Here is a 16,850-nt window from a genome sequence, read left to right on the forward strand (position 1 = left end):
GATTTCTATGGAATCTTCTGCTCCTGAGATTCTCTCTTCCATCTCTTGTGTTCTGTTGGTGAAGCTTGTATCTACAGCTCCTTGTCTCTTCTTTTGGTTTTCTATATCCAGGGTTGTTTCCATGTGTTCTTTCTTGATTGCTTCTATTTCCATTTTTAATTCCTTCAACTGTTTGATTGTGTTTTCCTGGAATTCTTTCAGGGATTTTTGCGATTCCTCTCTGTAGGCTTTTACTTGTTTATTAATGTTTTCCTGTGCTTCCCTAGGTGTGTTCATGTCTTTCTTGAAGTCCTCCAGCATCATGATCAAATATGATTTTGAAACTAGATCTTGCTTTTCTGGTGTGTTTGGATATTCCATGTTTGTTTTGGTGGGAGAATTGGGCTCCGATGATGGCATGTAGTCTTGGTTTCTGTTGCTTGGGTTCCTGCGCTTGCCTCTCGCCATCAGATTATCTCTAGTGTTACTTTGTTCTGCTATTTCTGACAGTGGCTAGACTGTCCTATAAGCCTGTGTGTCAGGAGTGCTGTAGACCTGTTTTCCTCTCTTTCAGTCAGTTATGGGGACAGAGTGTTCTGCTTTCGGGCGTGTAGTTTTTCCTCTCTACAGGTCTTCAGCTGTTCCTGTGGGCCTGTGTCTTGAGTTCACCAGGCAGCTTTCTTGCAGCAGAAAATTTGGTCTTACCTGTGGTCCCGAGGCTCAGGTTTGCTCGTGGGGTGCTGCCCAGGGGCTCTCTGCAGCGGCAGCAACCAGGAAGACCTGTGCCACCCCTTCTGGGAGCTTCAGTGCACCAGGGTTCCAGATGGTCTTTGGCTTTTTCCTCTGGCGTCCGAGATGTGTGTGCAGGGAGCAGTCTCTTCTGGTTTCCCAGGCTTGTCTGCCTCTCTGAAGGTTTAGCTCTCCCTCCCACGGGATTTGGGTGCAGAGAACTGTTTATCCGGTCTGTTTCCTTCAGGGTCCGGCGGTGTCTCTGGCAGGGGTCCTGCTGCTCCTGGGCCCTCCCCCACGGGAGCCCAGAGGCCTTATACAGTTTCCTCTTGGGCCAGGGATGTGGGCAGGGGTGAGCAGTGTTGGTGGTCTCTTCCGCTCTGCAGCCTCAGGAGTGCCCACCTGACCAGGCGGTTGGGTCTCTCTCTCACCGGGTCTGCATCAGACATCTTTTTGAAGATGTAAGAATACATATGATTAAGGCCTCTGATGTCTGCCCATCTTTATCCAGGAGTTTTCTATCAAGTGATTCTATATTTAGCAAATTTTCTGGTGGTCTTGATAGCAAACCAAAGGGATCCAGACCTCTGAAGCCGGGAGGCGCGGAGTGGCTTACCCAGACCGCTGCAGGACGTCCGGAGCTCAGAGAAGGAGGAGGAGCAGCGGGTGGAAGAGAAAAAGGAAGGACAGGAGGAGCGAGTTATACATTCCTAATTGGGTCCTTCTAAAACTCTCTCTCTCTCTCTCTCTCTATATATATATATATATATATATATATATATATATATATATATGCACATTATGTGTACACATACTGCACGTGATTTATAATCTGGATAATACTAATCATATATTTAATGTATTTTATAAGGTTAGCTACTGTGTCTTCAGCAAATTCAAAACAGCCCATGCTATTCTTAAGAGGAATTTAGGATAGAAACTCCCCAGCATGCCTTTGTATATATCTCATTACAGTGTTATGTCTAGTCTAAAGTGGACATTGAACCTAAAAGTAAAAAGACATTAACATTATCAAAGATATAAATACAAATTCCAAATTAATATCTGTTTGTTATATGCTACATGAATTTTAATCATAAGATGAAGAATCCTAAATGGCCTAGAAACTCAATATGTTATTTAAATTTAACACAAAGTATTTTATATAGAAGACCATGCTTACTCTAGATCTTGATTTTTTTTGATAAAAATATGTTTATATCAAATTAAATATCATTGATATAATTAAAATTGTAAGGCCAAATAAGTATTTGAAGTTATGCATTATCAGGACACAAACGCTCTTGCTTGAAAAATGTGCTATAAAATTTGTGAGGAAAGTTTACATTTACATATCAGTGTACAAAAGAAGTCATAGAGAAAAATCACATATTATAAGACAAGAAAACAAAATTCTTTAGAGTAATATGGTTTGAAACCAATCATCATGAATACAACTTGATTGCAATTTCCACTCATACTTAAAAAGTAAACCAACAACAAAATCAAAATATCTTTTTTCTACCACCACACATTTCTTCGTGTCTACTTTTTCTATTCATTGTTGCTGTCGTGAACTATTTTATTTACTTACATTTCCAATATTGTCCGGCTTCCTGGTCCCCTCTCCATGAGCACCCTACTCCATCCCGCATTCCCTTTGCCTCTAAGAGGGTGCTCACCCCCACAACCACCCACTCCCACCTCAGTCCTGTAGCATCCCACTTCTCTGGGGCATCAAAACTTCACAGGACCAAGTGCATCCCTTTCTACTAAGGGCCGAAAAGCAATCCTTTGCTATTTAGGTAGAGGGGACCAATGACCTAGCCCATGAATGATCTTTGCTTGATGGCTTAGTCCCAGGGAACTCTTAGAGGTCCAGTTAGAAATTGTTGTTCTTCCTATGGGGATGCTATCCCCTTCAGCTCCTTTAGTTTTTCCCCAGCTCTTCCAAAATCATCCCCAGCCTCATTCCAATGATTAGCTGTATCTGTGTCTGGTAGAGGTGCTGGTAGAACCTCTCAGAGGACAGCTGTATCAGGCTCCTGTCTTCAAGCACTTCTTGGCATCAGTGGAAGTGCCAGGGTTTGGTGTGTACAGATGGGATGAATCACAAATTGGGGCCAGTCTCTGGATGACCTTTTCTTCAGTCTCTGCTTCATTATTATAACTCCATTTCCTTTAGACAGGAACTATTTTGGGGAAAATATTTTGAGATGGGTGGGTGGTCCCATCACTCAACTGGGAGCCATGTCTCTCTACTGGAGATGGTCTCTTCAACTTCTGCCTCCCCCACTGTTGGGCATTTCAGCTAATGTGCCATTGGATTCTGGGAGCTTCTCACATCCCCGGTGTCAGGGACTATCTAATGGATTCCCTTGCCCCCAACAGAAACTGCTGCACATTTCTATTCTTTCTCCTGGCCCTCTGGTCTTCTCTTCTGTCACCCCCCCATACCTGATCCTTCTCCCCTTATCCCCCACTCCCACCCATGTCTCACCCTCCCTCTGCCTCCCATGATTATTCTATTCCCCTTCTCAGTGGGACTGAATCATCTACACTTGGGCCTTTCTTCTTGTTAAGCTTCATATGGTCTGTGAGTTGTATCATGGGTATTTCAAAGTTAAACATCTCAAAGAAATTCCTTCTTTGTTCTTTTTCTTCTCTCCATTCCTCCTTCTCATTCTTAGTTCCAATAAATATTTTCAGAACCTAGACATTTCTCAGATAAGTACCTATTGTCTTATAAACATGTGCTTGTGTTTTGATTAAAATTTGAATTTTTAAACACTGGATTAAGTTCTACCCCTGTTTCATAATTTTAAAGCACATTTAGTATCAGATTTTTTCTACCTTTTGTGTTTCATCTTTTTTTTTTAACTCTGCCAGACTTTTAAATATTCTGCAGACAATTAAAAGCTTGGTAATTTTTCATGTCTTTACATTTTGTAATTGATATATATGACTCTAGTGGATTTTTTCAGTCCAAGAAATATATTGTATAGATGTACCAAAATAACATAATGAGACCCATTATTTTTTAAATTGATGCACTAATAAAAATCCTTAAGTATCTGTCTTAATACAAAAAGAATGAGTTTTAACTAATGAATACATTCTGCCTGACCTGATAGCTCCCAGAGGATAGGCTTGTTGACATAATGAGACAGCAATTACTTGATGACATTTATTGTAAGTGAATCTTTAACAGTTTGGTTAAAAGCAGTGTCTTAAAACACACATATCTCATCCTGCCTACATTTCAAGATTGGAACACGGAGAATTCTCTCTCTAGCTAACACAGATATGTCCAAACTTGGATATATTTGTTCTTTCGTGTGTTTGTAAAAGCATTATCTGCCTTGTTGGCAAACTTTGTATGCCTATGATAAACATGTCTGAATCGTGCAGTGGCGAGATCATTTTAAGCAATCTGTGCTGAATTCCTTTTTCTCAGTCTGTATTACAATCAGAAAGTCAGATCTTACTTTTGCCACAGAACTTCCTATGATGCAGATAGACAGAACCTGCTTACAGTTTTCACTCAAACTTTATAAATACCTATGCTCTATTACACATTCATGAGAAGGACCACGCAATCCTCAAAGTAGAAAGTGATAAGGGGAAACATTTCAGGAAATACAACATAACAATAGAAAACAGAACAGAAGGAGGGTAAAGAACAGAGAAGGAGAGAGAGAAAATGTAGGGAGCGGGCAAAGGGAGTGGGAGAGAGCTTCATAGATTCTTTTCATTCAAGTGTGTAAGTACAGTTATAGACATAGATCCACTTTAAAGATGCAAGTCTTCAGCACCTAGAGATTTCTCAATGCCAGGAGAGAAATGCCTGCATGATATACCACAGAAAGCAAACTCCGGGGTCTCTAGCTACACTTGTGTCAAATAGCAACAACTATGAATGGCCCACAAACTTGTAAGCTAATCAACATAAATAGGAAAAAATATAGATAAAATTTCTTCAAGCACATTGCTTACCAAGGAAGGTGACAACAGTAACATAAACTACATTTTAATACATTTGTACTGTGTGTGTGTGTGTGCGTGTGTGTGCGTGCTTGCGTGTGTGTGTGTGTGTGCATGCTTGCGTGTGTGTGTGTGCGTGCTTGCGTGTGTGTGTGTGCGTGCTTGCGTGTGTGTGTGTGCGTGCTTGTGTGTGTGTGTGTGTGCGTGCTTGCGTGTGTGTGTGTGCGTGCTTGTGTGTGTGTGTGTGCGTGCTTACGTGTGTGTGTGTGTGCGTGTGTGTGCGTGCTTGCGTGTGTGTGTGTGTGCGTGCTTGCGTGTGTGTGTGTGCGTGCTTGCGTGTGTGTGTGTGCGTGCTTGCATGTGTGTGTGTGCGTGCTTGCGTGTGTGTGTATGTGTGTGTGTGCTTGCGTGTGTGTGTGTGTGTGTGCTTGCGTGTGTGTGTGTGCATACATGCACATATGAACATGTTCTGTTGTGGGGTTATATGATTGTGGACATGCAAACATCATAAGGCAACTTGTGTCGATAGGTTCTCTGTTTCTCCCTTTAGGGTCCCAGGCATCAAAATCAGTTCAGTCTGTTCTGCCATCTAGCACTTTCAACAGCTGTGTCATCTAATACAGCTACGATGCAGACCTTATATAATGTTTGAAAGAAATTGGGAGAGCGACTTTTCATAGGGAGTGTGGTGAGTATTGTGTGGACTGAGCTGGCCTAAAACTTTTTATGTTGCCTGAAGATTACTTGAACTTCAAGTCCTCTTGCCTCTAAGGAAGGTAGGTGCTAGGAGGCAGCGAACCAGCAATCAGCAAGGACACCTCATTTCAAAGAAAACAAAAAGAATAAACAAATAGTTAAAAATATTTGTTCTGTGTATAAGAAACAATGATTCCAAATTACTATTTCTTTCAGTTCTAGGGGCTGATCCCGTGTCTATAGCACATGCTGGCACTGGCTCCTTTGTGCTCCTAAGCTTGAGTCCCAGCCCAAGAGTAGGACCTTAATCGAATACACATTGTTTAAACATATATTTAGGCAACAGTAGAGTTATATCCTGCCTTGTAGGTGCTTTTGTCTTTGTAGGACATGGTTTCCTGGGGATGTGGTGGTATTCATCATGTGGCCCGACACTGGATTGTAGCATTCAAGCTTTAGAGAGACGGACAGTTTTCAATCGTATTTCTCTTTTTGTCCATCTTCTCTCACATTCTGAGGTCATGCCCTGATCCACAGTCATGAGAGTCTACTGTCGAAACTGTATTGTGTTTAACAACTCCTATCAGGACTAAAATTCCAAATAAATTTGCAGTGTCTGGTGTGAGCAGATTCTCTAAGAGATACTGATAAGACGGAAAAAAGTGTAGTGGGAACCAATGCCAGTGTGAAATTCTTCTCTCAGAAACTTTGAATTGTGGACAAAAGGGTTCATGTGAATATTTAGGAAACAGAAGGCAAAACCAAAGATACATTCTGTGATATAATACCTCTCGTTATTGTAGCAAACATCTGAAATTATCAGTTTTCTAAAGATGGTGATCCTTTTGTTCTGTTTTCCTGCCCAGGGCCACTAAGAGTAGCTTGTACAGCAGATACCATCTAACTGCGTTTTGTCCAGCAATCTGTGCAGGTAAATATCCATGGCATGCCAGCCTTAACGACAAATCCCTATCTTGTTATCTGTTTTAAATACTAGACAGACTCTATGGAAACTATGGATTTTGTTTATTTTGGTTTCGTGAGCCACAGTCTCAGGTAGCTCCGGCTGGAAGAACACATGGTCTGAGGTAGAAGATTACCATGAAATTCTGATTTGTCTGACTCTTAAAACTTTTCTGATTATAGGCATTCACCATCATGCGTGACTTAAATGGTGCTGAGATCAAACACAGGGCCATGAACATGGTAGGCTACATTTCTATCGATTGAACCCCATCCATAGCCGGACTCTTGCACATTTTCTTGGGTTCACCTTAGCAATCTGCAAACTATAGCAGCATGTCTGACAAATACTAAGGACTTTTCTTTTTTCCGGGAAAATATAATTCTCCACTTGCTCTGTATCCTTCATGAATTAAACCTTTAAATCCTGGCTGGTGTATTTACCAAAAAATAAAGTCAGAGGCAATAACAAGGAACACTGGTAAAAAGAGACATGGTCTCTCCAGAGGTGATTAATAGCTTTGCCATGCAAGTTCTGGAAAAGTCAAAAGAAAAGAACCTTTGAAAGCTACTATTGTTGAAGATCCTGTGGATACAGTGACAGTTACTTCCCACAGACAATGAGATGTGTGTAACAACCAAGGGTTGGTGAAAATGAATAAAAGCTAAATCTGAAATTTTAGTAAAATTATATATTCAATTAGGCTAAAATCACATGCCTATCAATTCTGCTGTTTCAAAGAATGTGTTGAATAGAAGCTGCCTTCCCCCAAGCCAGCAAGCAACCCTTTCTCTCTTCGCTACCAAGCTGCAGTGCCTCCTGGTTGCCAGATGCATGAGGTACTTGATCTAACCCTAAGGTGTTGAGAGCCACAACAGATGGAACTTAGACAACCGATATGAGCTTCAGAAGAACCCAGACGGGACCTCAGCTCCAAACAATAAGCAAATTTTTCTTGAGGTATAAAATCCATGTGCTTACATATAAGTATGTCTCTCATTATCTAGTTGATTCATTATTTATTTTTTAAAAAAGAAAACAAAATGCAAATAACCACATCAGACAGTCCCTTTGGGTTCATGCCGTAGGCAAACTAAAAGCAGGTACAGAGTTGTCTAGGTACAGAGACCCTCTAAACTTTTGCATCAATTATCTTCATATGTAGAAATAATTCTATAACAAACATCGAAGCGAAAGCTGACAAGACATTTTAATCTATTAATTTAAGATACATGTTAAGAACACTGACTCTGAATCCAAGTTTCCATATAATGATTTGTGCAGTCAAATAGAAGTTGTGTCGTAATTTGTCCAAAGATATTAAATTTAACTGGATCAAACTTAAAGGACTAAATATTTCCAATACAAATATGTGAATATTAAACGTAACATTTTAAACAAAATAGTAAAACCATTTAAATATGACAGCAAAACAGAAGCATGTGTAACTCCTTTAACCAAAAAATATTTATGAAATTGGCATGCTAAAATATTTATGATTTTCCCTTAAAAATGATTCAGCTGCATTCTTCTTGAAAAATACATTAAAACTTTCTTTTGAACATATTCAGACATGCAAATTTTCTGATTTAGATCGTCAGAGATATAATGTTCAAATAATGATAATCTTTCCCTAGTGTGATTCTTATGGTACCATTGCTTTTGATGTTGTTGTTGAGACAGGGTCTCGCTATGTATATTGGGCTGATAAGGAACTTAGTTTGTAGACCAGACTGGTTTTCAACTGACAGAAGTTCATTTGGCCTTGAAAGCAGAGTGCTAAAATGTTTCTGTTTTTAATTTTATAAATATTTTTAAATAACATTCTTATAATATCAACTGAGCTAAATAAATCTAGATATGTACACCTATATTTATATCTATATAACAAAGAAAGTGTTGAATGAAAGCAACCTCACCAAAGAAAGCAAGTGCCCCTTTCTTTTTTTCAACAAGCTCGAGAATATATATATATATATATATGTATATTTCTAGTATAATTATATATTATATGTTTATGTGCACACTATATTGATTCTGTATTCAATTCTTAGAATTCGTTATGTTATTGTGTTTTGGAGAAGTATTCAATTTTTTTTCACTATACTCAAGTGAAATTTTATGGAATAATTTGTATTTTTCAGGATATCTCTTGTTACACGGGTATGCAAATGCATTATTTTTCTCTCCCCATCATGGAATTAGATAAGTGTGTAATACTACTGGTAGGAAAGCTTTAAGACAAAAGTTGAAAAATCTACAATGAAAGGGATCAAGTTTAAAGAGTCAATGCACAGTGTAGATATGATTATTGATGTTCCTTTAAAGCTGAAAAACCCTACATCCAGACTAAGCCTGTCTTTCATTTCATCACCATGACAGTATGTACCATTTATAAGAACCCTGATGAAAGCTGAAAACTTCAGAAGTTCTTGGAAATAGCATGCAAATGATTACTAAGTCCAGGTTTTTCTAACTGTATATTCAGATAAAATATTTCAGTCTAAGTGTACTCCTTGGTTCTTGCTTTGATTCTCGAGGCTTGGTGGCTTCAGGTGGATCGTTTTAAAGGAGTCTTTTGAACTTCTGCTTAATATGATTCTCATTTCTTCTCTAAAATTCTTTTCTTAAATGGTTATTTTATTTATTTACATTTCAAATGTTATCCCCCTTCCCAGTTTCTCCTCCACATCATCTCCTCCCTTTCCCTGCCCCTATAAGGGTGCTCCCCGACCCACCCAACCACTCCTGCCTCAGCGACCTAGCTTTCCCTTATCCCGGTTAATCAATCCTCCACAAGACCAAGGGGCTCCATTCACAGTGATGCCGGATAAGGCAATTCTCTGCTACATATCCAGCTGGAGCCATGGGTACCACCTGTGTATTCTTTGATGTTTTCATCCATGGGAGCTTTTGGGGAGGGTTGTTTGGTTGGTTGATATTGTTCTTCCTATGAGACTGCAAACCCTTCAGCTCCTATAGTCCTTGCCCTAACTTCCCGATTGGGGTCCTGGAGTTTAGTCCAATGTTCGGTTGTATATATCTGTATCTGTATTGGTCCGGCTCGGGTCGAGCCTCTAAGAGGACAGCCATACCAGGCTCCAAGCACTTCTTGGCATCAGCAATAGTGTCTGGGTTTGTTTTCTGCAGAAGGGCTGGAGCCCTAGCGAGGGCAGTCTTTGGATGGCCTTTCTTTCAGTCCCTGCTCCACTCTTTGTCCCTTATTTCCTTTTGACAGGAACAATTCTGGATTAATATTTTTGAGGTGGGTGGGTGGTCCCATCCCTCAACTGGCGATTGAACCTATCCATTGGATACGGTCTCTACAGGTTCTATCTCCCACATGTTGGGTATTTTTGGCTAACGTTCTCCCTGTTGGTTTCTGGAAACCTCTTGGGTCCTTTGCAACTGGGACTTTCTAGTGGTTACTCTCATTTGCTACACACCTACCGTCAAATTCCTGTCCTCTCTTTCTCTCCCATCTCCTCCCATATCTGAACTGGCCCCCCTTTTTCCTCCCTCTCATCTCTCCCTCCTACATCCCTCTATGCCCCAGAGATTATTCCCTTCCCCCTACCAAGTAGCACTGTAGCATCCACGATTTGCTGTGATCTTTCTTCTTGGGTTTCATATGGTCTGTGAGGTATATGGTGGGTATGTTGAGCTTCTTTTTGACTAATATTCAGTTATCAGTGAGTATATAGCATGTGTGTTCTTTGTGACTGGGTTACCTCATTCTGGAGGATATTTTCAAGTTCCATCCATTTGCCTAAGAATTTCATGAAATCACTGTGTTTAATAACTGAGTAGTAAAATGCTTAAGCACTCTGCTTGGAGACAGGCTTTCAGTTTTGCATTTCTGTTCATTTCCTGACCCATTCCTCTGCTTAGCACCTGAAGAACCAGTGTGTAAGATAATTGAGAGAAATGAAGGATCGGTACTATTTCATCACTAACCTTCTTGTCTCAGAATTTTGAGCTTTAAGCACAGAATATCATTGACTTATGACTGAGGGAAATGTGGCAACACAAAGAATGTCCTAAACTTACCTTTCAGCTTTTCATTAGCACATCCCATGTGCTTTGGCCTCTCGAAGTCTTCAATGCAATGAATCTTAATATAAGAACCCATGTGCCACATAATTGAAATGAACTCCTTAGCATATTTCCTAAAGAAGTATAATTCAGCTCTTAATCTGCAACATAGGCTGACACAAAATGTACCCAAGCATCACCATCAAAATATAGAGTTCACTCTTATGTACAAACCCACATTGTCCTGAAATGAGGTCCTATCCCCATGGAGACATGAGACATTTGACAAACTGCTTCATAAGCTCCATCATTTTTTCCTATAGTAGAAAAATACTAATGGGTTGATTCTATACTCAATCCACTTTGAAAAGAAAACAGCCACTCCCAGATAGTTGAGAAATTTCTGAGATTGATCATTTGATGAATTAAAAATTGAACACTCTTGAAATAAATTTTTCAGAAGAAAGGAAGAGTACATAAATGCTAGGGAAAACAGTTCATTTTATTATGTTGGATGTTAGAAGTGACAAGAGTCCTTTAAGTGTGTCTTCTGTGTACATCAATGATGATGACTTGGGCGAGAAAAAACTATCTCAACATATAAATTTTGAAACTTTTAATATTTTCCTATTACCTCTTGAGTTGATTTTTACCATTTAGCTTCTTAGGATAATTATTCAAACCTACACTTAATAACCTTGATAAGAAAGGCACATGTTTCAGCCATATACATGACTGTGTAATGATGCAAGATCATCTTAATTCCCTCTCCTTCTGTTTTATTTTCCTTTAGGGGACAACAATTCTAAATGCTTAATTCTGCCTCAGCTGGCGAAAGTTGAATTGCCCTGCTGAAGTCTGGTGCATTCTTCCTCTCCTTGGTGGTCAAGAATAAAATTCCTGTACACTTTTGAAAGTAAATCATTTAAAAAGTGTTAGTGATTTGTGCCCAAAATGGTTTTTCTTATAGAATTGAGCTAAACACAGGGGGATAGATAGGTTACTATTTCCAAAAACCCACTAAAAGGCATAAAATCACACCAAATGATATGTCATTTTACAGATTTCTCTCTTTAACACCATTTTCCCAAAGGCTGCCCTGCTAGTTAAATCAGGGAAAGGAAGTGTGGTCAATTACTTAGAACGTTAGAGAAAGAAGCCCAGAGATCACCGTGGGGCTCAATCAGGTTTATTACCGGAGAGTGAGTAACGGGGATGCTGCAGGTTTGATGAGCCCCCAAGTAACCTCTCTACGGATGCCCGGCTGATCTGGCTCGAGGCCCAACATGTTTTACTATCAGCTCCTCACTCCCTCTGCTTCCCAATAATTCCCAAGTTCCCCATTCTTGCCTGATTTAGTCTTTATAATAACGCCAGGGCTTTTAGGCTTTGCTTGGCATGTTCCTGGCTGACTGACTCTTGAGAGCTCACACTTTCCCCGTTCTCTCTGGTGATGTAAAGTCGCTCTGAATGCCTTGTTCATCCCAGGCCGATAAAGTGAATGTGGAAAAGCTTCTGGTGCCCAGAGCTTCAGAGCTACGGTCATTAATGGTTTTTGGAAAGGCCAGAGATGCATTTCACCCACGGAGGAATCCTCTTGGCACATGAAATGATCAGAGCTGTGTATGTGGAAACATTTCTCAAATAACTACTTTTTCCAGACCAATCACTATAAAAATTAATTTGTTCATCATCCTGCTCTGTCTGTGTATTGAACAGACTTAAATACGAAACTAGGCCTATCACAGTAAAGGATGTTAAAGAACTTTTGGACTGGATCGCTGTAGATTCCGAAGACTCAGCAGCATTCCTATGGGCCCCTCCCCAACATTAAATCTGGCTCCTTCACCGATGAGGACTACAGGAAATCCATAACCAGAAGAAAAATTATGGAGTTCTGCAGGGGACAGTATAAATGCCTCATGGATTTTAGGAGCATATTTATAGCATTTCTCCCACTCCTTTTCTGACCTTAGAAAAGAGGAACGAGTTAAACTACTACAGCCTTGGTCCTCCAGACTAAGCAACTGGTTTCCTCATTCGTATGTGGCTGTTAGAAGTTTGATTATTATGTTAAAAAGAGTGTCATTCCACTGGTGATGTGTTTACTGAAAATAAAGAACACTGACTTGGATAATATTGTGGGCCTCCTTTCTCATTTTATCGCTGCAGCTCTCAGTCAAAGTCTCTCTGAATTTGTCAAGGTGCAGCAAGAAAGGACTCTGTCCCCAAAGTGGGAGATAAGCTCGACAGCTTCCCTGCCTTTCTAATTCTGGGCAAAGATGGCTGGTTATACCTTCGTGTCTGTAGGCTGGGGATTGTGATTATAAGAGATCTGTATACTTGTTATTAAATGCTATCTTTAGAAACTCCTGATCATTGTAAAACTCCATAAATAGTTTGATGTGGATAATCAGTGGGAATATATATATATATATTATATGTACATATAATATATATATATATATCAAGGAAAATATGTATTACCCAAACATAATGTCAACCCATTCACTGATTTTTATGCTGAAAGATTTGAGAAATAAATATCTATTATGGGATCCATGTTACAACAATAAAACTGGCAAAGACAATGTACAATACCTTTTGATCCGCAACAGCAACCCCCTGGAGTTTCTAGAATAGGTCATGCTCAAAAAGAATCACCGTTTTCCCTTGCAGTTTCTCACACTGGCAATATTTCCTTTTGTTTAAGCTCCACTCTTAGTAGCCTTCAAAATTTTGCAGGTAGGAAATCTTATAAGCACTCCCTGTTGCAGACAAAACTTTGTAATCCAAAAAGAAGTTTTGTAAGTAAACTTCAGAGTAATATATCTAATCAGCTCAAGTTTCTTCTACTCAATATTCAACTTATATTATTAAATAGCTGTCAACATATGGACTTCAAGTTTGAAGATATTGTGATTAACGTGACTAATTGTGCATTCAGATAGAGATAGATACAGTCACATTTGAGAATTTAAAAATGTATAACTAATTATTTTCAACAAGTGAGACAGGTTAAATAGTCATAAAATTGGACAAGGCCATGTGTTAGAAATCACTAAACCCTTTGGCCTGTAGGGATAGGAGAAGTCATAAGCAAAGGTTGGGGTCCATCTACAATGAAAACCAGCAACCTTTACAGCAAGATGAAAGAAGGAAAGTATTGATAATTTAATGTCAGCTGAAGGGTTAGGCCTCCCAGAAAGTAAAATTCTGCCAGTTCTGAGTTGGATGTTATGTTTGTTAGTATTGGAAGATCACCATGCTGACTAAAATCATTAGAAATTCCCAAGTTTGTGGAGGACAAATCCGAAAATTGCTAGGGCATTGCTAATATAAAACAGCAGAAACCTCAACAGAACTACAGAATGAAGAATTCAAAGCAGAATCCCAGTGACAGAAATTCTTCCTTACTTCACAAAGATAGACCAGGTAGAACACGTAAATGAGAGTCGGCATATTTGAAGCATGATGGCTTACATGCGTGTGGTTGTGTGGGAAATGAGAAGAGCATTATGTCCTCTAACATGTTTAGAGTTTAACTGAATGTCCGATGTTCAGGTGAAGGCTTCTCACAAAACAGCATAAATATGCACAGTCAGAGTAAAAGATAGATACCAGAGCTTGTGAGGTTAAATGTGTCACCAGATTTGGTAGAATAATGATATAAACCAAGCAATTTCAAACCTGGGTTTCAAATACTGAAGGATGCCTGAAGCATCAATGTGTGGATGATTACAATTTTCACTCAGAACAGCTTGCGTAGATGACTGTGCATCTAAACCAGTTTGAACAAGGATAAAAGATACAGAGAAAATTAATAAAAAAAATACTGGTAGCCAGTGAATCTAAGCCTTGCAAGAATATTCTGTGCTCCATAATTGACCTGTCAGATAATTTCTTCATTGTAGGAGGGCTTCTACATCATAACAACATGGTATGGAAATTTCCAGATTGAGAGATTAATTGCAATTTTACTTCAAAGTAAAATATAAAGAATATACCTCCAAGAATTGCACTGTGTGCTTGTGTTGATAATGGCACTCCATGGACCCATTTACACAGGACTCTAATGCACATTTTGGCAAGATTTCAATTGATAAGAATCTAATATGATATTAAAATAAAGTAAATAATAGACACACAAATTCAAAGAGGAGAGGGTTCTTTCTTAATATCATCTTATGAAACACAGCTATTAATTGGAATACAGCACCAGCACCGATCACTTCATACAAATGGTAGAATTGTTGTTGAAATTTAATCCAAAGCTGATGGGATAAAAGTCCTAGTTATTGTTCAGCTTAATAATACAGGCATTCACTTTCCTGATAGCTTCATGTAGAGCAATATAATAGTCTGTTTCTACTAAAATAATCAACATTTTGAGTGAACTATTTTTTACATATTTTGCCAGTTATAATTTCACTTCATTTCGTGACATGTTTAGTCATTTATTTTATTGCACAGTTTGGCTGGTGGTTATGTCATATGTACACGACTGGAACAGATGAATTAATAATGAGAACAAAGTAAATGCTAATCAGATTTAATATACCAATAGCCTTTTGGATGAAGTTTAAATGATGTGGTTGTTCACCAAGACAGTAAACATGAGAAAGAGCTACATATTCCTGCTTACCTGAAGTACAGTTTAGTAAAGTCACAGGTGTCAGTGACTCTGAAATCAATGCAGAGGGTTGAATGGAACATAGATGTGCCATATACCTCGAGAAATGCTAGCATCTTGGCAGCCTAGGCAGCTAGTTTTGCTCAAGAAAATATGCTCACTTGAAGCTTCACCAGAGGTGTGAAATGGCACTAATTAAAAAATGGAGCATCTGAGGTCAAGAGTAGTCAGAATTATAGGGTGAGTATAACAGAGCCAAGTGAGACAAGGACACCCAGAACCTTCATATTAGTTCAGTGTGTGATGCCGTATAGTAGGCTTGAGAGATTATTTTCATAACAGTGACTCATTACTCAAGAAGAAAGCATGTAGAGGGCTGGCGAATTTCATACCCCCCAAATTTGAACAAATTCATTATAAATACAGAAATGAAGAGATCTCCAAAGTCAGCTATACACTACCTGAAGGGTTAGAGATGGATAAATGTTTACATACTACAGAAAAGCAAATAAACATTTCTTCTAGGTGCCTTCAGGACTATAAGATGAAAGGTTTAACAAACTTAGACAGGAATCATGGTCGATATTTTCTCCAGTTATTAATACAACACTATATATCTCAAGGACTCAATAGACAATGGTTTCCATGATACTTAAGTGAGATAGTGAAGAGTTAGAAGCCTATGGAAGACCTACAGGGAAATATCGTGCCTTAGGCTTCAAGCTTTCCATAGAACAGAGTGTCATTTCAGCATCACTTTGAATTAATAGTGTCCGGGCAGCACACCTGGCTTAACAGGTGCCTTTGAACAGGAAGAATTTGACTCCTAGTTAGAGCATCACGGAGGATCAGCATAATGGGCACTCTGTGAGACACTAATTCTCAGCAGGAAGTAAGGCAGTGCATTTGTCAAAGCCTGTGACCCTGGGTCCCATGTCCTGGACTGTGTACAACTGAGAGACCTGGTTTGACAAACAAATGCAAAGATTTATGATCAAATATTGGAATTGTATTTATCAGTATTACTAATGAAATAACAATAAAAACGAGTGACTTTTAGAGCCTTTTATAATTTTGACACGCAAACTTAAAAAGTGCTGCCCTTCTGAGTTGCTGAATGGTTGAGAATTATTTACCTCATCCCTTAGTTAACTTCCGACACACTCTAAGAATTCTATGCATCACTTTCATCCAGGAGCCATGGAAAGCCCATCAGACCTGGTCTGAAACTCAACTTACTAGGAAATAGGCAAAATGGCAGAAAAACAATTTCTTCCCCTATAAAATCCTGAATATTATCATTTCTTTAACAAATTACTCAGTGACTAGTAGAGATCTACTAATGGTGGAGGTAATCTGCATGTTGTATGAAGTTGAAACATGATTTCTTTCTATATGAAAATTATGTTCTAGTGGTAAAATACACACAGATCAGCTATACATAAAAATATATGAAAGACACATGTTATATACATGTAAATGTAAAGCAATATCATGAAAAGTCATGCTATTGCTGTTTTAGAGTGAAAATATTATTCTTAGGGGCAGTAGGAGCAGATATCAAAATCTTCATATAGGTAGTCTTTAAAAAAAGGTAGTATTGATCTTATAAAACTAACAAAGTAATTATTTCGCAAACTCCTGCTGTAGCCAACCAATATCTTCTCTTCCAGATGTGGCTTGCAGAGTTGCCTTAGTTAGGCTAAGATAAGATGTTACAACAAAGAACTCAAGAAGTTAGACCGCAGGGAGACAAATAACCCTATTAAAATGGGGTTCAGAGCTAAACAAAGAATTCACAGCTGAGGAATGCTGAATGGCCGAGAAACA

The 16,850-nt window shown here is 38.9% G+C and overlaps 1 long non-coding RNA gene across 14 annotated transcripts in view; it reads left to right on the top strand.

The window, feature by feature from the left end:
- LOC120103596 (uncharacterized) overlaps positions 1 to 11,325 on the top strand; it is a 38,939-nt gene extending 27,614 nt beyond the window's left edge. For 4 of the 14 annotated variants that reach the window (XR_005506155.2, XR_005506159.2, XR_010052771.1 and 1 more), the window contains 5 exons: positions 5,243 to 5,380; positions 6,255 to 6,319; positions 6,535 to 6,594; positions 7,094 to 7,312; positions 11,181 to 11,325. This is a non-coding gene — a long non-coding RNA (uncharacterized LOC120103596). The remainder of the gene's footprint in view (positions 1 to 5,242; positions 5,381 to 6,254; positions 6,320 to 6,534; positions 6,595 to 7,093; positions 7,313 to 11,180) is intronic. The other 10 variants (XR_010052773.1, XR_010052775.1, XR_010052770.1 and 7 more) reach the window with 5 other exon arrangements.
- Positions 11,326 to 16,850: the final 5,525 nt, after the last annotated feature.

Source organism: Rattus norvegicus, chromosome 6 (genome assembly GCF_036323735.1).
Source record: "Rattus norvegicus strain BN/NHsdMcwi chromosome 6, GRCr8, whole genome shotgun sequence".
Taxonomy (NCBI): Eukaryota; Metazoa; Chordata; class Mammalia; order Rodentia; family Muridae; genus Rattus; species Rattus norvegicus.